The sequence below is a fragment of the Zea mays genome, chromosome 1, assembly GCF_902167145.1.
Source record: "Zea mays cultivar B73 chromosome 1, Zm-B73-REFERENCE-NAM-5.0, whole genome shotgun sequence".
NCBI classification, from domain to species: Eukaryota; Viridiplantae; Streptophyta; class Magnoliopsida; order Poales; family Poaceae; genus Zea; species Zea mays.
Window position 1 is genome coordinate 31,601,420 of NC_050096.1, and position 21,976 is coordinate 31,623,395.

Consider the following 21,976-nt stretch of genomic DNA (forward strand, 5'->3'; position numbering starts at 1 on the left):
GCTACCCAGCCTACTAGACAGTCAATCCGTGAATCCGTTCGTTCCTTCGTGTTTCCATCTAGGTAAGGCCTTGTTCGTTTGTCTAGAAATGAACCAAGAATTATTCCAGCTGATCAAAACTTATATAAATTAGAGAAATAAATCAGCTAGGAATTATTCCGTGCCTCCGTTCCGGATAAAACGAACGGCCCCTAAATAAAATCAAGAAAATGGAGCGGTGGCCGTCTCCTGGCGGTGCTCTCCCTCCATGGAAATGTCGTTGTGTTCCAGTGCATGGATGTGTCATCAATAGCACAGCGGTCATGCAGCAGCCGTGATTTTTTATAGGTATTTTTACGTCTTTAAGCCTTAACCTTGGTAGCAGCAGCAGATCCTAAAACGACATGTATTGTGGGATAGAGGGAGCTTTGCAACTTTTTTTTATGGAGAGGTTTATCGGGAGGTTAAAGGTCTCGATATTCCTTAGTTGTCTGCATTAGCTCGGTGCTGTACAATATAGTTTGTCTACATTTAGTTGGCTATAGAGCTTCTTATATATACACTATGGTTTATAAAAATAATGTAGTATTTTATACTATGAGGTGTTTGGATGTATTCTTAAAACTATATTTTAAAAAATATGGTAATCTAGATGCTATGATATTTTAGAGTATTGAAAACTCTACTTTAACATAAAGTTTTCATATCATGGCTAGCTTTTGTCTAAATACTATAGTTTACAATATTGTATCCAAACAATAACTAATATTCTTGCAACTAACCAGAACTATAGCATTGTTATAATATTTGCAAAGTATAGTATTGTACAACCATGGTTTTAAGAAACATTGTTACTAAACAGGTCTTTACACAGTGTTCAAAGCTGCCAATGCAACATTAGCTACATGTTAGATTTGTTTGTACTAGACAATGCATATTTGCATACGGTGATGGCACATAAAAATAAAATATTTTACATTCTTTATTTTCATTAGAAATATGTAGAACAAACAAGATGACTATGCAATTAAAATATAAATAGATGAACACAATTTTATCCGATGTAATTTGTTTATATAGGACAACTAAATACAAGATGTAACCCTCCTCATCGGTGTTGTAGCTGTCGGAGAGCAGTTTGTTGCACGCGAATAGAAACTGCAGCAAGGCCCTAGGGTCGCGAAGCCCGAAGAAGTCGGCCCGGACCATCCTCTTCCTTGGAGTTAAGGCATCCTGAGGGGAAGGGAAGTCTTGCGTACAGGGATGGGGTTGAACACTAATGGTTCTCCCCTAGTCCTAGATAGAGCTGACATGTTTTGCCATGAAGTGGTTGGCTCCTCCCAACCCGCAGGTGGGAGGTCCGGCGAGGCTAGTGCGTCCTGACCCATGGTGTGAGGAGCTGGTGGAGCCGGAGCTCCCCACGCCATGGGAGGAGCCAGCAGAGTTTGGAGCTGCTAACAATGCTCCGGGCATGACTGAAAGTCGCCTAGAGGGGGGGTGAATAGACGAAGTCTAGAAATTATAAACTTTGAACACGCACTTCACCCGGGGTTAGAATTAGAAATTAATAACGGAGTGCGAAAGATAGTTCCTCTTGCTATGAGTTGTTCAATCAATGCAGATAACTTTGGAAGCCAATTCAAATTATTGTGAGCAAGAGAACTTTAGAGAGAGAGAGAGGGGAGGGAAGAAACAAATCGAATGGTGATGATCAACACAAATGAACACAGTGATTTGTTTCCCGAGGTTCGGTTCCAATGAACCTACTCCCCGTTGAGGAGGCCACAAAGGCCGGGTCTATTTCAACCCTTTCCCTCTCTCAATCGGTCATTAGATTGGTTAAGTGCTTCTTCTTAATCTCATGGGTCACACAGACTCCACAAGGATCACCATCCAATTAGGTGTCTCTTGCTAGCTTTACAACTCACTTAGAATGTTTAGAGGGAGACGAAGAAAGCAACCAAGCAACAAGGGCAACAAATGAAACACAAATCTCTCTCAAGTCACTAAGCGCTATTGATCACTTTTCTTAATTATGGGACTTGGAGAGGATCGTAAGCACTGTTCATTGTCCAGTGCGTGCCACGTCAATCGATCGTTGGGATTTGAAGCAGTTGACTGTTTAAGTCGTCTGTCCTTGTGGCGCACCGGACAGTCCAGTGCGATCTGACATCGCAGACTCTCTCTGACCTTCGACGCTTCAGACTACGGTGGCAGTCGACCGTTGGCGAAGTTGATTGTTGCTTGTGGGCTCACCGGACAGTCTGGTGAATTTTAGCCACGGAGCTCTGAGAATTCCTGAGAGCGACCAGTTCGCTGGGCGCTCCAGCCTGGGCACCAGACACTGTCTGGTGCGCCGCAGGCTGGTGCAAATCTGTTTTGCTCCATACTTATAGAATTTCCCCAAGGGTTATTTTCTTATATGTGTATGTGAACTTTATGCACCTGAGAAAAGATCAACTAGGCAAACTAGTTAGTCCATAAGGTATGTGATGGTCGTAAAACACTAAAATCGATTATAGGAAATGGTTGAGGTCATTTCCCTTTCAATCTCCCATTTTTGATGATTGATGCCAACACAAACCAAATCAAATACAAAGTGTAGAAATGTAGCTAATTTGGATTTTGATAGATGTGCATAAATTACTTTGAAATGAAAGCAGTTCTAAGCATATTTGATTGTTTTATATTTTTAACATTTTGGACCACTTTTGCACCACTTAGCTTGTTTTTGCAAATATTTTGGAAAAGTCTTTTCAAATTCTTTTGCAGTTAGCCAATGGTATAAGAATATGATTTCAAAAGCAAGCATTTTCAAGTTTTGAAAGATTCCCCCCTTTTTCAAATGCTTTTCCTTTGGCTAAGTAAAAGCTACCCCTGAAAAAGTTCTCCCCTTAGTTGTCAAGAGGGTTTTGCAAATGCAAACCTTTGTAAAAAGTTTTCAGAAAATAGGGTGGTGGTGCGGTCCTTTTGCTTTGGCCTATTAATTTCTCACCTTTTGGCATTAAGCGCCAAAAACAGAGAAATCGAGAGGTCTTTAACAATAAAGATATGAAAGTAAAGTAGGGCAAAGGGTATATAATACCGACATAGTCGTAGTGGAAGCCTTGACTTTGCCTACAACTTTATTTCCCTTTCAATCTAAGACTAAGCATAGGAATACTCTTTGAAGCACATTAGTCTTAGCTTTGGCACATGAAGAATAAGAAATATGCGATTGTACCAAATGAAAGAGATATGACATGATCAAAGGTATAAACAATGAGCAATGTGTGCAAGATTTCAATCAAAGTTGCGAGAATCTAAGACATTTCATTCCTAAGATTGCTAAAAGTCTTTTCATCTAGAGGCTTGGTGCAGATATCGACTAATTGGTTGTGGGTACTAACACAGGCAATTTCGATATCCCCATTTTGTTGGTGATCTCTCAGAAAGTGATACCGGATGTCTATGTGCTTAGTGCGGCTGTGTTCAACAGGATTATCCGTCATGTAGATTACACTCTCATTATCACATAGGTGAGGGACTTTGCTTAATTTGTAGCCATAGTCCCTGATGGTTTGCCTCATCTAGAGTAATTGTACACAACAATGTCCTGCAACAACATACTCGGCTTCGGCGGTGGATAGAGCTACTGAATTTTGTTTCTTTGAAGCCCAAGACACCAGGGATCTTCCCAGAAACTCACAAGTCCTTGATGTACTCTTTCTATCAATCTTACATCCGGCATAATCAGCATCAGAATACTCGATTAGATCAAAGGTCGATCCCTTGGGGTACCAATAGCCCAAACTTAGGAGTGTAAACTAAATATCTCATGATTCTTTTCACGGCACTAAGGTGGATTTCTTCAGGATTGGCCTGGAACCTTGCACACATGCATACTAAAAGCATAATATCTGGTCTTTGTGCACATAAATAGAGTAGAGATCCTATCATCGACCGATATACATTTTGATCTACATATTTACCTCCTGTGTCGAGGTCGAGATGCCCATTTGTTCCCATGGGAGTATTGATGGGGTTGGCATTCTTCATTTCAAACTTCTTGAGAATGTCTTGAATATACTTTGTTTGGAAAATGAAGGTGCCCTCTTAGAGTTGCTTGATTAGGAATCCAAGGAAATACTTCAACTCCCCCATCATAGACATCTCAAATTTTTGTATCATAATCCTACTAAACTCTTCACAAGATGACTTGTTAGTAGACCCAAAGATAATATCATCAACATATATTTGGCATATAAACAAGTCTTTGTCAATTGTTTTAGTGAAGAGAGTAGGGTCAACTTTTCTGACTTTAAAACCATTAGTCAGAAGAAAGTCTCTTAGGCATTCATACCATGCTCTTAGGGCTTGTTTGAGCCCATAAAGCGCCTTTGAGAGCTTATAAACATGTGTAGGATACTCACTATCTTTAAAGCTGAGAGGTTGCTCAACATACACCTCTTCCTTGATAGGGCCATTGAGGAAGACACTTTTCACGTCCATTTGATGTAACTTAAAGCCATGGTAAGTAGCATAGGCAAGTAATATTCGAATTGACTCAAGCTTAGCTACGGGTGCATAGGTTTCATCAAAATCCAAACATTCGACTTATGAATATCCTTTGGAAACAAGTCGAGCTTTGTTCCTAATCACCACACAATGCTCATCTTGTTTGTTGCAGAATACCCACTTGGTACCTACAACATTTTGGTTAGGACGTGGAACTAAATGTCATACCTCATTCCTCGTGAAGTTGTTGAGCTCCTCCTGCATTTCCACCGCCTAGTCTAGATCTCTAAGTGCATCTTCTATCCTGTATGGTTCAATAGAAGACACAAAAGAGTAATGTTCATAAAAATGAGCAACTCGAGATCGAGTGGTTACCCCCTTGTGGATGTCACCAAGTATGGAGTTGACTGGGTGATCTCTTAAAATTGCTTGGTGGACTCTTGGGTGTGGTGGTCTTTGATCTTGAATCTCTGGTTCATCTTCCTTTTCTTGATCATCTTCATCTCCCCCTTGATCGATGCCTTCTTCTTGAGGTGGATCATCATCTTGATCTTGATCCTCTTCTTCTTGAGTCAGTTCCTCATCTTGAGTTGGTGGAGATGCTTGTATGGAAGATGATGGTTGATCTTGTGCTTGTGAAGGCTCTTTGAGTTCTTTTGGACATACATCTCCAATGGACATGTTTCTTAGCGCGACGCACGAAGCCTCTTCATCATCGAACTCATCAAGATCATCTTGCTCTACTTGAGAGCCGTTAGTCTCATCAAACACAATGTCACAAGAAACTTCAACTAATCTAGTGGACTTGTTGAAGACTCTATATGCCCTTGTGTTTGAGCCATAACCAAGTAAAAAGCCTTCTACTGCTTTAGGAGCAAATTTGGAATTTCCACCTCTTTTAATAAGAATAAAGCATTGGCTCCCAAAAACTCTAGAATAATAAACATTGGGCCTTTTACCAGTGAAGAGTTCATATGATGTTTTCTTGAGGATTCGGTGAAGGTAGAGTCGGTTGATGGAGTAGCAGGCAGTGTTAATCGCTTGAGCCCAAAAGCGATCCGATGTCTTGTATTCATCAAGCATGGTCCTTGCCATATCCAAAAGAGTTCTATTCTTTCTCTCCACAACACCGTTTTGTTGAGGTGTGTAGAGGGAAGAGAACTCATGCTTGATGCCCTCCTCCTTAAGAAATCCTTCAATTTGAGAGTTCTTGAACTACGTTCCATTGTCGCTTCTAATTTCTTCAAGGTCTCTTGGGTTTGTGATTTTTCCTGCAAAAAGAGCACCCAAATGAAGCGAGAATAATCATCCTCAATTACAAGACAATACTTACTCCCACCGATGCTTATGTAAGCAACCGGGTCGAATAGATCCATGTGGAGTAGCTCAAGCGGCCTCTCGATTGTCATGATATTCTTGTGTGGACGATGAACACCAACCTGCTTTCCTGCTTGACATGCACTATAAATCATGTGTTTCTCAAAATGAACATTGGTTAGTCCTAAAATGTGTTCCCGCTTTAGAAGCTTGTGAAGATTTTTCATCCCAATATGAGCAAGCCGGAGATGCCATAGGCAGCCCATGTTAGTCTTAGCAATTAAGCAAGTGTCTAGTTCAGCATTGTTATCATTGAAATTAACTAAGTATAACTGACCATCTAACACTCTGTTAAAAGCTATTGAATCATCACTTCTTCTAAAAATGGTAACACCAACATCAATAAATAGACAATTGTAGCCCATTTTGCATAATTGAGAAACAGAAAGCAAGTTGTAATCTAAAGAATCTACAAGAAAAACATTAGAAATAGAATGGTCAGGAGATATAGCAATTTTACCCAATCCTTTGACCAAACCTTGATTTCCATCCCCAAATGTGATCGCTCTTTGGGGATCATCATTTTTCTCATATGAGGAGAACATCCTTTTCTTTCTTGTCGTATGGTTTGTGCACCCGCTGTCGATTATCAACTTGTTCCGTCGGATGCATAAACCTACAACACATATTTAAGCCTTGTTCTTAGGTACCCAAACGGTCTTGGGTCCTTTTACATTAGAAACAAACACCTTGGGTACCCAAACATAAGTCTTTGAACTCTTGTGTTTGCCCCCAACATATTTGGCAACTACCTTGCCTAATTTGTTAGTAAGCACAAATGATGCATCAAAAGTCTTAAATGAAATTCTATGTTCATTTGATGCATTAATAGTCTTTTTCTTAGGCATTTTGATATGAGTTGTATGCCTAGAGCTAGAAGCCTCATTACTGTACATATAAGCATGATGAGAAGCAGAATGAGATTTCTTACCATGAATTTTTCTAATCTTATGCTCAGGATAATTTTCAGGATATAAAATGTAACCTTCTCTATCATGAACCATGGGAGCCTTGCCCTTAACAAAATTAGATAGCTTGTTTCTAGGGGCATTAAGTTTGATGTTACTTTGGCTCCCATGTTGGAATACAATGCCATCCTTAATGCCAAGGTGTTTCCCATTATGAAGCACATTACGAACAAATTTAAAATTTTCATATCAAGCTCATGCTCGACAATTTAAGCATTCAATTTAGCTATGTGATCATTTTGTTCTTTAATCATGGCAATGTGATCATTCATAGCATCAACATTAACGTCTCTACATATAGTGTAAATAGTAACATGCTCAATGGTAGATGTAGAAACTTTGCAAACATTCAATTCTTCAATCTAACAATTAGACTAACATTTTCAGTTCTAAGACAAGAAATTGAATCATTGCATATATTTAGCTCTTTAGTCAAGATTTCACATTTTTCAACTTCAAGAGCATAAGCATCTTTTAGCTTAACAAATTTTTTATTTTCCTTAACGAGCAAGTCCTCTTGGCATTCCAAGATCTCATCCTTCTCGTTAATGGTTTTTATCAATTCATTAATTTTCTTCTTTTGTTCCATGGTAAGGTTTGCAAAAAGAGAAGATAAATCATCATCATTTTCACTAGAGCTACCCTCATCATCGGAAGTAGTGTATTAGGGGGTATCTCTAGAATGTATTTTCTTCTTTTTGCTATCCTTGGCCATGAGATATTTGTGGCCAACGTTGGGGAAGAGAAGACCTTTGTTGACGGCGATGTTGGCGGCGTCCTCATCGTTGGAGGAGTCGGTGGAGCTCTCGTCGGAGTCCCATTCCTGTCCTATGTGCGCATCGCCACCCTTCTTATTGTAGTATATTTTCTTCTCCATCTTCTTATTCCCTTTCTTGTCGTCGTCCCTATCACTATCACTTGTGTATGGACATTTAGCGTTATAGTGACCGAACTTACCACACCTGTAGCAAACCTTCTTGGAGCGGGGTTTGTTGTCCTTCCACTTCCTTTGTTTGAGGATTTGCCTGAAGCTCTTAATAATAAGAGCCATCTCCTCGTTGTCAAGCTTAGAGGCGTCAATTAGGAGCCTATTTGTTGGTGTAGGCTCTTCCTTCTTTTCTTCTATTGCTTTGAATGCAATGGGTTGCACATCAGGTGTGGAGGTGGCGCCTTGCTCCAAGTTGACAATGTGTTTGGAGTCTTTGATCATAAGTTCAAAGCTCACAAACTTGCCAATCACCTTCTCGAGAGACTGAGAGCACCTAGAGGGGGGGGGTGAATAGGTGATCCTGTAAACTTCAAAACTTAAGCCACAAAACTTTGATTAAGTGTTATCACAGTTAATGCCAAGTGGCTAGAGAGAAGATCTTGCACAATATGATAATCACAAGGAGTTTCAACACAGAGAAGACACAGTGATTTATCCCGTGGTTCGGCCAAGTACAAAACTTGCCTACTCCACGTTGTGGCGTCCCAACGGACGAGAGTTGCACTCAACTCCTCTCAAGTGATTCAATGATCAACTTGAATACCACAGTGTTATGCTTTCCTTTCAATTTCCCGTTTGCGAGGAATCTCCACAACTTGGAGTCTCTCGCCCTTACACTTGAGATTCACAAAGAAATATGGAGTAAGGGAGGGAAGCAACACACACAAATCCACAGCAAAATGCGCACACACACGGCCAAGAATCGAGCTCAAAAGACTATCTCAAAGTTCTCACTAGAACGGAGCTCGAATCACTTAGAATGACAAACGAATGCGCAAAGAATGAGTGTGGATGATCAAGAATGCTCTTAGGTTGCTTGGTCTCTTCCTCCATGCGCCTAGGGGTCCCTTTTATAGCCCCAAGGCAGCTAGGAGCCGTTGAGAACAAAACTGGAAGGCCATCCTTGCCTTCTGTCATCGGGCGCACCGGACAGTCCGGTGCACACCGGACACTGTTCGGTGCCCGATTTATTTCCTTAAACAGCGCAGCCGACCGTTGCCGACCGTTGCAGATCTGGCGCACCGGACAGTCCGGTGCACACCGGACAGTCCGGTGCTTCCTTCCGACCGTTGGCCAGACCACGTGTCGCGCGCAGATTCCGCGGCCGACCGTTGGCTCGGCCGACCGTTGGCTCACCGGACAGTCCGGTGCACACCGGACAGTCCGGTGAATTTTAGCCGTACGCCGTCGGCAAATTCCCGAGAGCGGCGTCTTTAGGTCGAGGCAGCCTGGCGCACCGGACACTGTCCGGTGCACCACCGGACAGTCCGGTGCCCCAGACCGAAACATCCTGTTGGCTGTACACAGCCAACAATCTCCTTTTCTTCTTCTCTCTGTTTCTAACACTTAGATAAATATATTAGTACACAAAACCAATGTACTAAGGCTTAGAAACATACCTTTACTTGTGATTTGCACTTTGTTCATCCATGGGCATAGATTCACATTTAAGCACTTGTGTTGACACTTAATCGCCAAAATACTTAGGAATGGCCCAAGGGCACATTTCCCTTTCAATCTCCCCCTTTTTGGTGATTTATGCCAACACAATATAAAGCAACTAGAAAAAGTGCAAAATCACTTCAAATAAAACTCAAATTGATTTTGATTCAATTTTGGCATATATGGATCATCCTTTGCCACCACTTGGTTTGTTTTTGCAAATCAAACTCAAATCTCTATCTCTAAGTCAAGCACACATGTTGAAGCATAAAGAGAGTCATCCCAAAAGAGATTGATTAAAGATTTCAAAAACTCTCCCTATTTCCCATAATCAACACTTCTCCCCACAAGAAGCCAGCTTTTGATAAGAGAGACAATAAGAGACAATAAAAGAGTTTGACAAAACAAAAACTCTATTCTACTATTTTCAAAATCTCTCAAGTGGTAGCTGATCCATTTATTGCTTTGGCCTTTATTTTCTCCCCCTTTGGCATCAAGCACCAAAACGGGATCAATCTTGGCCTCTTTAACCCCATTGCCTCACCAAAATCTTCAATTAAGAGCAAATAGGCAATAAGAGTTTAAAGATGAACTTGGAATAAGTTACCCTCTCATCGGAGTGCAGTGGAAGTCTTGCATGGTTCAAGTCCACCTTTTCCCTTTCAATCCTCCTTTGAGACTAAATCATCAACTCAAGCATATGGTTAGTCTCAAAGGGTCAAGTTGTAACACATCTCCCCCTAAACATGTGCATCACTTTGCAACGGACTTGTGAGGTCCAGGAAGTGTTTGTACAACTTGAGCACCATAATAAGCAACAAAATGCAAAAAGGAACATGATCAAAAGCATAACTACATGTATTCTACAATTCAATCCAGGTTCCACGAATCTAAGACATTTAGCTCACTACGCAACCTGCAAAAGGTCTTCTCATCTAGAGGCTTAGTGAAGATATCGGCTAGCTGGTTCTCGGTGCTAACATGGAACACTTCGATATCTCCCTTTTGCTGGTGATCTCTCAAAAAGTGATGCCGGATGTCTATGTGCTTTGTGCGGCTGTGCTCAACAGGATTTTCCGCCATGCGGATAGCACTCTCATTATCACATAGGAGTGGGACTTTGCTCAGATTGTAGCCAAAGTCCTGGAGGGTTTGCCTCATCCAAAGTAGTTGCGCGCAACACTGTCCTGCGGCAACATACTCGGCCTCAGCGGTGGATAGGGCAACGGAGGTTTGTTTCTTAGAATTCCATGACACTAGGGACCTTCCTAAGAATTGGCACGTCCCCGATGTACTCTTCCTATCGACCTTACATCCAGCATAGTCGGAGTCTGAGTATCCAACCAAGTCAAAGGTAGACCCCTTTGGATACCAGAGCCCGAAGCAAGGCATAGCAACTAAATATCTAAGAATTCGCTTCACCGCCACTAAGTGACATTCCTTAGGATCGGATTGAAATCTAGCACACATGCATACGCTAAGCATAATATCCGGTCTACTAGCACATAAATAAAGTAAAGACCCTATCATTGACCGGTATGCTTTTTGATCAACGGACTTACCTCCTTTGTTGAGGTCTGTGTGTCCGTCGGTTCCCATCGGCGTCTTTGCGGGCTTGGCGTCCTTCATCCCAAACCTCTGTAGCAGGTCTTGCGTGTACTTCGTTTGGGAGATGAAGGTGCCGTCCTTGAGTTGCTTCACTTGGAATCCAAGGAAGTAGTTCAACTCGCCCATCATCGACATCTCGAATTTCTGCGTCATCACCCTGCTAAACTCTTCACAAGACTTTTGGTTAGTAGAACCAAATATTATGTCATCGACATAAATTTGGCACACAAACAAGTCACCATCACATGTCTTTGTAAAAAGGGTTGGATCGGCTTTCCCAACCTTGAAAGCATTAACAATTAGAAAGTCTCTAAGGCATTCATACCATGCTCTTGGGGCTTGCTTAAGTCCATAGAGCGCCTTAGAGAGCTTACACACGTGGTCGGGGTACCGTTCATCCTCGAAGCCAGGGGGTTGCTCCACGTACACCTCCTCCTTGATTGGCCCGTTGAGGAAAGCGCTCTTCACATCCATTTGGTACAACCTGAAAGAATGGTGAGCGGCATATGCTAACAAGATACGAATTGATTCTAGCCTAGCCACAGGAGCAAACGTCTCCTCAAAGTCCAAACCTGCGACTTGGGCATAACCTTTTGCCACAAGTCGAGCCTTGTTTCTCGTCACCACCCCGTGCTCGTCCTGTTTGTTGCGGAACACCCACTTGGTTCCCACAACATTTTGCTTCGGACGAGGCACCAGCGTCCAAACTTCATTTCTCTTGAAGTTGTTGAGCTCCTCCTGCATGGCCAACACCCAGTCCGGATCTAGCAAGGCCTCCTCTACCCTGAAAGGCTCAATAGAAGAGACAAAGGAGTAATGCTCACAAAAATTAACTAATTGAGATCGAGTAGTTACTCCCTTGCTAATGTCACCCAGAATTTGATCGACGGGATGATCCCTTTGAATCATCGCTCGAACTTGGGTTGGAGGTGCTGGTTGCGCTTCTTCCTCCATCACTTGATCATCTTGTGCTCCCCCTTGATCAAGCGCCTCCACTTGAGGTACCTGTGCGTCATCTTCGGTTGGGGGATGCACCATAGTTGAGGAAGAAGGTTGATCTCGTTCATCTTGTTCCTGTGGCCGTATTTCTCCAATCGCCATGGTTCGTATAGCAGCCGTCGGAACATCTTCTTCATCTACATCATCACAATCAACAACTTGCTCTCTTGGAGAGCCATTAGTCTCATCAAATACAACGTCGCTAGAGACTTCAACCAAACCCGATGATTTGTTGAAGACTCTATACGCCTTTGTATTTGAGTCATAACCTAATAAAAACCCGTCTACAACTTTGGGAGCAAACTTAGAATTTCTACCCTTCTTCACTAGAATGTAGCACTTGCTCCCAAATACACGAAAGTAAGATACATTGGGTTTGTTACCGGTTAGAAGCTCATATGAAGTCTTCTTGAGGAGGCGATGAAGGTAGACCCTGTTGATGGCGTGGCAATCCGTGTTCACGGCTTCCGACCAAAAACGCTCGGGGGTCTTGAACTCTCCAAGCATAGTCCTCGCCATGTCGATTAGCGTCCTGTTCTTCCTCTCTACCATACCATTTTGCTGTGGTGTGTAGGGAGCGGAGAACTCATGCTTGATCCCTTCCTCCTCAAGGAACTCCTCCACTTGAAGGTTCTTGAACTCGGACCCGTTGTCGCTTCTTATCTTCTTCACCTTGAGCTCAAACTCATTTTGAGCTCTCCTGAGGAAGCGCTTGAGGGTCCCTTGGGTTTCAGACTTATCCTGCAAAAAGAATACCCAAGTGAAGCGGGAAAAGTCATCAACAATAACTAGACCATACTTACTTCCTCCTATACTCAAATAGGCGACGGGTCCGAAGAGGTCCATATGCAGCAGCTCCAAGGGTCTTGAAGTGGTCATCACATTCTTGCTGTGATGTGCTCCTCCCACTTGTTTACCTGCTTGACAAGCTGCACACGGTCTATCTTTTTCGAATTGCACGTTAGTCAAACCTATCACGTGTTCTCCCTTTAGAAGCTTGTGAAGGTTCTTCATCCCCACATGTGCTAAGCGGCGATGCCACAGCCAGCCCATGCTAGTCTTAGCTATTAAGCATGCATCTAGACCGGCCTCTTCTTTTGCAAAATCAACTAAATAAAGTTTGCCGTCTAATACACCCTTAAAAGCTAGTGAACCATCACTTCTTCTAAAGACAGACACATCTACATTTGTAAATAGACAGTTATACCCCATGTTGCATAATTGACTAACAGATAGCAAATTATAACCAAGAGACTCAACTAAAAACACATTAGAGATAGAGTGCTCATTAGAAATGGCAATTTTACCTAACCCTTTTACCTTGCCTTGATTCCCATCACCGAAAATTATTGAATCTTGGGAATCCTTATTCTTGACGTAGGAGGTGAACATCTTCTTCTCCCCCGTCATATGGTTTGTGCATCCGCTGTCGATAATCCAGCTTGAACCCCCGGATGCATAAACCTGCAAGGCAAATTTAGGCTTGGGACTTAGGTACCCAACTCTTGTTGGGTCCTACAAGGTTAGTGCAAATATCCTTAGGGACCCAAATGCAAGTTTTATCACCCTTGCATTTTGCCCCTAACTTTCTAGCAATTACCTTTCTATCCTTTTTATAAATTGCAAAGGAAGCATTCAAAGCATGATATATTGTAGAAGGCTCATTAACTTTCCTAGGAATATTAACAACATTTCTCCTAGGCATATTATGAACAACATTCCTCCTACCAACTTTTCTATCATGCACAACATGAGAACTAGAAGCAGTCATAGCATAAGAATCATAAGCATGTGAATCAAAAGCATCATATCTTCTAAAAGCATTTCTAGAATTTTTCCTATCATGATACAAAAAGGCATGGTTCTTTTTAACACTAGTAGCCATAGGGGCCTTCCCTTTCTCCTTGGCGGAGATGGGAGCCTTATGGCTTGTCAAGTTCTTGACTTCCCTCTTGAAGCCAAGCCCATCCTTAATTGAGGGGTGTCTACCAATTGTGTAGGCATCCCTTGCAAATTTTAGTTTATCCAAATCACTCTTGCTAGTCTTAAGTTGGGCATTAAGACTAGCTACTTCATCATTTAATTTAGAAATGCACTCTAGGTGTTCACTACAAGCATCAACATTAAAGTCTTTACACCTAGTGCAAATCACAACATGTTCTACACAAGATGTTAATTTACTAGATTTTTCTAGCTTAGCATTTAAATCATCATTTTTTCTCTTTAAACTAGCAATTGAATCATGACATGTAGACAACTCACAAGAGAGCATTTCATTTCTCTTAATCTCTAATGCAAGTGATTTTTGTGCTTCTACAAATTTGTCATGTTCTTCATACAGCAAATCCTCTTGCTTTTCTAAAAGCCTATTCTTATCATTCAAGGCATCAATTAATTCATTTATTTTGTCTACCTTGGTTCTATCTAGGCCCTTAAATAAGTATGAATAGTCTATCTCATCATCATCACTAGACTCATCCTCACTAGAAGAAGCATAAGTAGAGTTTCGAGTACTTACTTTCTTCTCCCTTGCCATGAGGCAAGTGTGACGCTCGTTGGGGAAGAGAGATGACTTGTTGAAGGCGGTGGCGGCGAGTCCTTCATTGTCGGAGTCGGAGGAGCAATCCGAATCCCACTCCTTTCCGATGTGCCTCGCCCTTGGCCTTCTTGTAATTCTTCTTCTTTTCCCTCTTGTTCCCCTGTTCCTGGTCACTATCGTTATCGGGGCAGTTAGCGATAAAATGACCAATCTTACCGCACTTGAAGCATGAGCGCTTCCCTTTTGTCTTGGTCTTGCTTGGCTGCCCCTTGTGACCTTTTAGCACCGTCTTGAAGCGTTTGATGATGAGAGCCATCTCTTCATCATTAAGTCCGGCTGCCTCAATTTGTGCCACCTTGCTAGGTAGCGCCTCCTTGCTTCTTGTTGCTTTGAGAGCAAGAGGTTGCGGCTCGTTGATTGGTCCATTCAAGGCGTCGTCCACGTACCTTGCTTCCTTAATCATCATTCGCCCGCTGACGAATTTTCCTAGGACTTCTTCGGGCGACATTTTGGTGTACCTGGGATTCTCACGAATATTATTCACCAAATGAGGATCAAGAATGGTAAAAGACCTTAGCAATAGTCGGACGACGTCATGGTCCGTCCATCGCGTGCTTCCATAACTCCTTATTTTGTTGATAAGGGTCTTGAGCCGGTTGTATGTTTGGGTTGGCTCCTCGCCCCTTATCATTGCAAACCTTCCAAGCTCGCCCTCCACCAACTCCATTTTAGTGAGCATGGTGATGTCGTTCCCCTCGTGAGAAATCTTGAGGGTGTCCCATATCTGCTTGGCATTGTCCAAGCCGCTCACCTTATTGTACTCGTCCCTGCACAAAGAGGCTAGCAACACAGTAGTAGCTTGTGCATTTTTATGAATTTGTTCGTTAATAAACATAGGGCTATCCGAGCTATCAAATTTCATTCCACTCTCTACAATCTCCCATATGCTTGGATGGAGAGAGAATAAATGGCTACGCATTTTGTGACTCCAAAATCCGTAGTCCTCCCCATCAAAGTGTGGAGGTTTGCCAAGAGGAATGGAAAGCAAATGCGAATTCGAACTATGTGGAATACGAGAATAATCAAATGAAAAGTTCGAATTGACCGTCTTCCTGTAGTCGTTGTCGTCGTCCTTGTGGGAAGAAGTAGACTCGTCGCTGTCGTAGTAGACGATCTCCTTGATACGTCTTGTCTTCTTCTTCTTCCCATCTTTACGTCTGTGGCCCGAGCCGGAGTCGTTGGATTTGTCGTCTTTTGGCTAGTTGACGAAGGACTCCTTTTCCTTGTCGTTGATCACGATTCCCTTCCCCTTAGGATCCATCTCTTCGGGCGGTTAGTCCCTTTCTTGAAGAGAACGGCTCCGATACCAATTGAGAGCACCTAGAGGGGGGGGGGGGGGTGAATAGGTGATCCTGTAAACTTCAAAACTTAAGCCACAAAACTTTGATTAAGTGTTAGCACAGTTAATGCCAAGTGGCTAGAGAGAAGATCTTGCACAATATGATAATCACAAGGAGTTTCAACACAGAGAAGACACAGTGATTTATCCCGTGGTTCGGCCAAGTACAAAACTTGCCTACTCCACGTTGTGGCGTCCCAACGGACGAGAGTTGCACTCAACTCCTCTCAAGTGATCCAATGATCAACTTGAATACCACAGTGTTATGCTTTCCTTTCAATTTCCCGTTTGCGAGGAATCTCCACAACTTGGAGTCTCTCGCCCTTACACTTGAGATTCACAAAGAAATACGGAGTAAGGGAGGGAAGCAACACACACAAATCCACAGCAAAATGCGCACACACACGGCCAAGAATCGAGCTCAAAAGACTATCTCAAAGTTCTCACTAGAACGGAGCTCGAATCACTTAGAATGACAAACGAATGCGCAAAGAATGAGTGTGGATGATCAAGAATGCTCTTAGGTTGCTTGGTCTCTTCCTCCATGCGCCTAGGGGTCCCTTTTATAGCCCCAAGGCAGCTAGGAGCCGTTGAGAACAAAACTGGAAGGCCATCCTTGCCTTCTGTCATCGGGCGCACCGGACAGTCCGGTGCACACCGGACACTGTTCGGTGCCCGATTTATTTCCTTAAACAGCGCAGCCGACCGTTGCCGACCGTTGCAGATCTGGCGCACCGGACAGTCCGGTGCACACCGGACAGTCCGGTGCTTCCTTCCGACCGTTGGCCAGACCACGTGTCGCGCGCAGATTCCGCGGCCGACCGTTGGCTCGGCCGACCGTTGGCTCACCGGACAGTCCGGTGCACACCAGACAGTCCGGTGCACACCGGACAGTCCGGTGAATTTTAGCCGTACGCCGTCGGCAAATTCCCGAGATCGGCGTCTTTAGGTCGAGGCAGCCTGGCGCACCGGACACTGTCCGGTGCACCACCGGACAGCTGTACACAGCCAACAATCTCCTTTTCTTCTTCTCTCTATTTCTAACACTTAGATAAATATATTAGTACACAAAACCAATGTACTAAGGCTTAGAAACATACCTTTACTTGTGATTTGCACTTTGTTCATCCATGGGCATAGATTCACATTTAAGCACTTGTGTTGACACTTAATCACCAAAATACTTAGGAATGGCCCAAGGGCACATTTCCCTTTCAGAGACATCTGCTTATAATAAAAGGACAATTCTACAAAAAGGGACTGAGTCAACCATTGTTCTAGTGCATAACTATAATCGAAGGCATCAAGCTCCTCCGAGAAGTCCACAAAGGCGTCTGCGGTTCTCACTCGGGTCTTAGGGCCCTTGCATCCAATGTCATGTGCCAAGGGTTATTTTGGCCTGCCATCGTGTGCGCAGCCAACCGCGTAGTCCGTTCGTGCGAGGCATGGCAGAAATTCTCACCTCGAGCATGGGCACCTTCACAGCTCACAAACCTAATCACTCACACTTGGCCTCTGCAACACTAGGGCTCGACATAGTCGGTCTGCTACCCATAGTGCAGGGCAACCTCAAATTTGCCTTCGTCGCGGTAGAGTACTTCACCAAGTGGATCGAAGCAAGGGTTATATACACAATCACAGCGAAAACAATGCAAAACTTCTTCTGGCAGAACATTTTCTATCACTTCAGAGTCCCCTCCGAGCCGACGGTAGACAATGGAAAACAATTTAACAATCAAGACTTTCGTAAATTTTGTGTTTCTATTGGTACACGCATAGTCTTCACATCAGTATATCATTCACAATCCAACGGAGTCGTAGTGCGTGCAAATGGCAAGATCTTCAAAGCAATCAAAAAGAGGTTGCTAGAAGACAATAAATCCAAGTGGGTAATGTAGCTACCTAAAGAAGTATGGGCGCTAAACACAATGGAATCTCGCACCCTGGATTCACACCATTTAGGATGGTGTACGGAACCGAAGCGATGACCCCATAGGTACTCAAGCATGGCTCGCCCCGGACCAACCCCAACGCCACCCAGACGTCGACGAGCTAACAACAAAAGATTTCCTTGATGGAGACCGGGTAGAGGCCCTCGATGCACTAAACAGATATCAAGCAACAACAAAAAACAATAGGGACAAAACCGTCATACCCAAGGAGTACAAAGGAGACCTCATCCTCATTAGGACAGCAAGAACAGAATCCAAAGGCAAACTTGAACCAAAGTGGGAAGGACCTTTCATCGTCAAGAAAAGACGTCTCCGCACTCATACAAACTCGCCAGTCAAGAAGGCACGGACCTCGAACACTCTTGTAATGTAGACAATCTAAGAAAATATTATTTATAGGACAACACACTGCTAGGGCCTTCGCGCCCTTGTAAAGGCATTTGATACACTTTTCGGTTGGGCACACACTCTTTTTCTCGTAGGGGGCGAGGTTTTTAATGAGGCAGCGTCATGTAATAAAAAAATAGGAAATCCCTCCACGAAGAAAATGTACCACATCAAAAATGTCAAAAAAGGCCATGACAGAGAGACAGTCACCATGACGGTAAAAAATCAAGTTAGCCATCATGTGCGACAACATTCAGAGCAAAAGTCGCCAAAGAGTGCAGTTGGAATAGCACAAAAAGTGTGTGAAGACACCAAAGGGTGTGAAGTCATCCTATCAAACACAAACATTCTGAGCAAAAGTCGCCTAAGGGTGCAGCCGAATTAGCATAAAAAGTGCACGAGGAAACTCAGCGGACACGAAGGCAATATAGTCGTCACTTGGCAAAGGGGGCGAGGGCAGCGTTCCACTCCAAAATTGTCGAGCAACGATAATACACAGATCTAAATCCTAGAGTCCTTGCCCCTTGATCTAAAAGCGTATTATTTAGGTTTACAAAGGCTCCACCTTTGGTACAAGACAGGCTTCCCTCAAAGAGTGCCCTAAGCTCCTACTCCCCAATACAACAAGGGCCAAGGACCCCTTCAGTCATCTGCGCTGGTAGAATCCGACGAGGTCCCTCGTATGACCGCGCTATCTCCCCCTCTTGAAGGCGCGAAGGCGACATGCCCAACACCTTGTGGAGCGAAACCTGAGAGCGGGGTTTGCCCATCCCCATACGTCGCCATCTACGACCGCCTTCGCGACCACGTATATACACATCGGCACTTCCTAATCTTCGCTTCGGAATGCCAATTTGGCTCCTTTTTCCCTTAATCATAGGTATCAGGGCCCTAGTCAAGGGCCCCTCATTCACTTCAACTTCTATCATAGACGCAACATCCAATGCAACCAAAAAAAATCTAAGTCCTCCTTAGAGGACTCTTCATCCATCTTAGAGAAGGGACTCAAACACCCCTCGCTATCTAACGACCACAAGCCAAATAAAGGGTCCTCACCATTGTTTACAGACAGACTCCAGCGAGTCAGTGGCGTAACGCATTCGACAGCCCCAATGATTTCCTTCCCCTTGCCTAGGGAGCCAAAATTTACTTGTGTAGGCCACACTTAGTATCAGCATACACCATAAGCATCATCACTTAGAAAGTCTACTCCTATCACTTCTGCTCATTAGCAGAATGGCGTGAAGTCCCTGCCACGCTAGGATCGACATGGCCAGCCTCCACATGGAACGATTGCTCCTCCGCACCCGTCTCAGCAACGTCATCGTCCAAAGTGGCCAGGGAGCCCACCAAGCCAGCGAGGTCCTCAATCTCTTCGTCCATTAGCGCCTACCAGATAAAAAGCCTTCACTTGCTCCAATGCACGACTGGCCCTTCCCCTAACAACAACGTGATCATGCGACCCCACATCCGATCATACAACGCTCTAGCAGACCTCTTCGGTACAACTTCTTCGACCTAGAACACCGCCCAATTGAGGTCCTCGTTGCCTTAGTCAAAAGCTTCGAATTGTCGACAACCTTTGCGGGACAAGGCATTTACAACGCCTTCGCAAGTATTGAGGAAGGCGTAGGACATCGGACCCGTCATGATGGGCGGGAGAGACTCTAGCTCCTCTTGCAGCCAACTAAGGAAGCAAGTCCCCACCTCCCCTAGATCCATCGAAGGGGGCTGTCTCAGCACCTAAATCACGATAGGTGTAAAAAAGCGTATGCGCCTGATCCACACCGGCCCGCATGGTAGCTTCCTCCTTATCAAGATAAGTCCTTGCGTTCTTCACCTCCAGCTCCAACGTGGCAACGCGCTCTCGGGAGATCTGAGCCTCCGTTTGCGACTTGGCCACGACATCCTATAGCTCGCCCAGCTGACGGGTGAGCCCCTCGTTCTTATGGGTGACAATGGGCTCTAAATTTTACACTATAAGATTTAAGGATCAGATCCTATTTCTATTCATTTTTGAACTAAAATTTATTTAGGGCCCTACCATTTTGTGAAGAAGCATTTGGATCATGATCCATTATCACCCCTACTCGTTCTCCTTCTCAAGAGCGCTAACCTTGTCCAAATGTGTAACACCCCGGGATCCACAAACATCCTAGAATGCTACTAAACTACACATCTAACATTCATATATAAAATTTCGATAGCATCTCCTTTGAAAATTTGCATAAACGGGGAAGCAACAAAGTATAAATAGATATCATGATAAGAAAACATAATAGACATTAATAATCTGCTAGCAGTGGAAAGATAACCATAACGACATGAACTGAATTAACCAGTGTGCACAACTAGTTAAAAACAAACATCCTTTGACAAGAAGTTTCTAATTAAATCATGACTGCGTCTAGGCAGCGTTATTATGAGAGTGAAGGTGGATGTGCTACTACTTCCCCACTCCCTCTGATGAGTAACAAGCACCTGCATTGAGTAATGCAAGAGTGAGATGAAACATCTCAGTAAGCAAATTGTTTTGACGAGATATTTAAACCACAAATTGAATTAATCAACATTTTAAAAGAATCACAATTAAGATCAGAAATACTTGTAGATATAGAGCTCCGTAGTCCCAATATAACCAATACCATCTCATTTCCTCGAACAACCACAATAGGTTGTATAACACTTCTCTGCGTCAACAATACCTGCAAAAATCACTTCAATGTATGCATAAGAATGCAATGGGTAGGTCCTCTATCTTCATACCTCTGAGGGTATAAAACCACATCATCTGCAAATATCATTTCAATGAATGCAGTGCATATGTCCTCTGCCTTCATACCTCTAAGGGTATGAAGCCGTATCGTACCCCTCCTCGGGCAACGTACGATGCTAAGTTGTACCGGTACGGTCAGACCATAGGTCACGACAAAACTTCAGATGCAAATGAGTCATGCAATGTATATGGCATGCTGCATTTATCAATAAACTTCACTTCCTTCAGATAAAATGCAAACCTCAAATAATACTTCATCTGCCTTCAAATACAATACAAACCTCAAATAATACTTCATCTGCCTTCAGGGGTGTGAATTAATCTCATGGGTCATACTCGAACCATAATCATCATCAATATATGATAGAGCATCAACATAATACAAACAAGTAAAACATCATCATAGAGTTCAATTATGAAGAATCCAATAATTCTGAATATTAGAGTGTAGGCGATAGAAATAACATGTCAAAACGGTAGCAACCGCCGCTACATTCACTTGTCTTCATCGAAGAAGAAAAATGTACTAGGCATGATCTAGAGTGTAGCCACCTGCTAGCGGGCATAAAACTTAGTACAAATATTTTACAAACATTTGCCAACAATCAACAAATCGCTCCTACACTTGAAACCAAGACCTAGTGGAAAGACTCACACCCTGAGCCACATGCCATACAGCAGCAGCGCTATTTGTTAATTTTGTATCTTTAAAATTATAACAATGGTGATATCAAACAAATACTCTAGAAGTATCTACACAAAATACTCTACAACTTCGCTATTCAATGGAAAATTAAAATCTGCCATCTATAAGTTCTAAAACATCTGACAAGATAACCGACTGAATCTGTTTCAGACAGCAGCATAGTTAACTTCAAAATTCTATATCTCCAAAACTACTCAACCAAACATTATGACATTCTGCTGGAAGTAAGAACTTTCATCCCTCTACAAAAGTCTCCATAGTTGAAAGAGCCAATTCGGCAATTTACTAGATGAAACCAGTGAACAAACCCGCTCATTTTTGTCAGGCAAACAGAAACAGCCACAGTAAAACAAACATA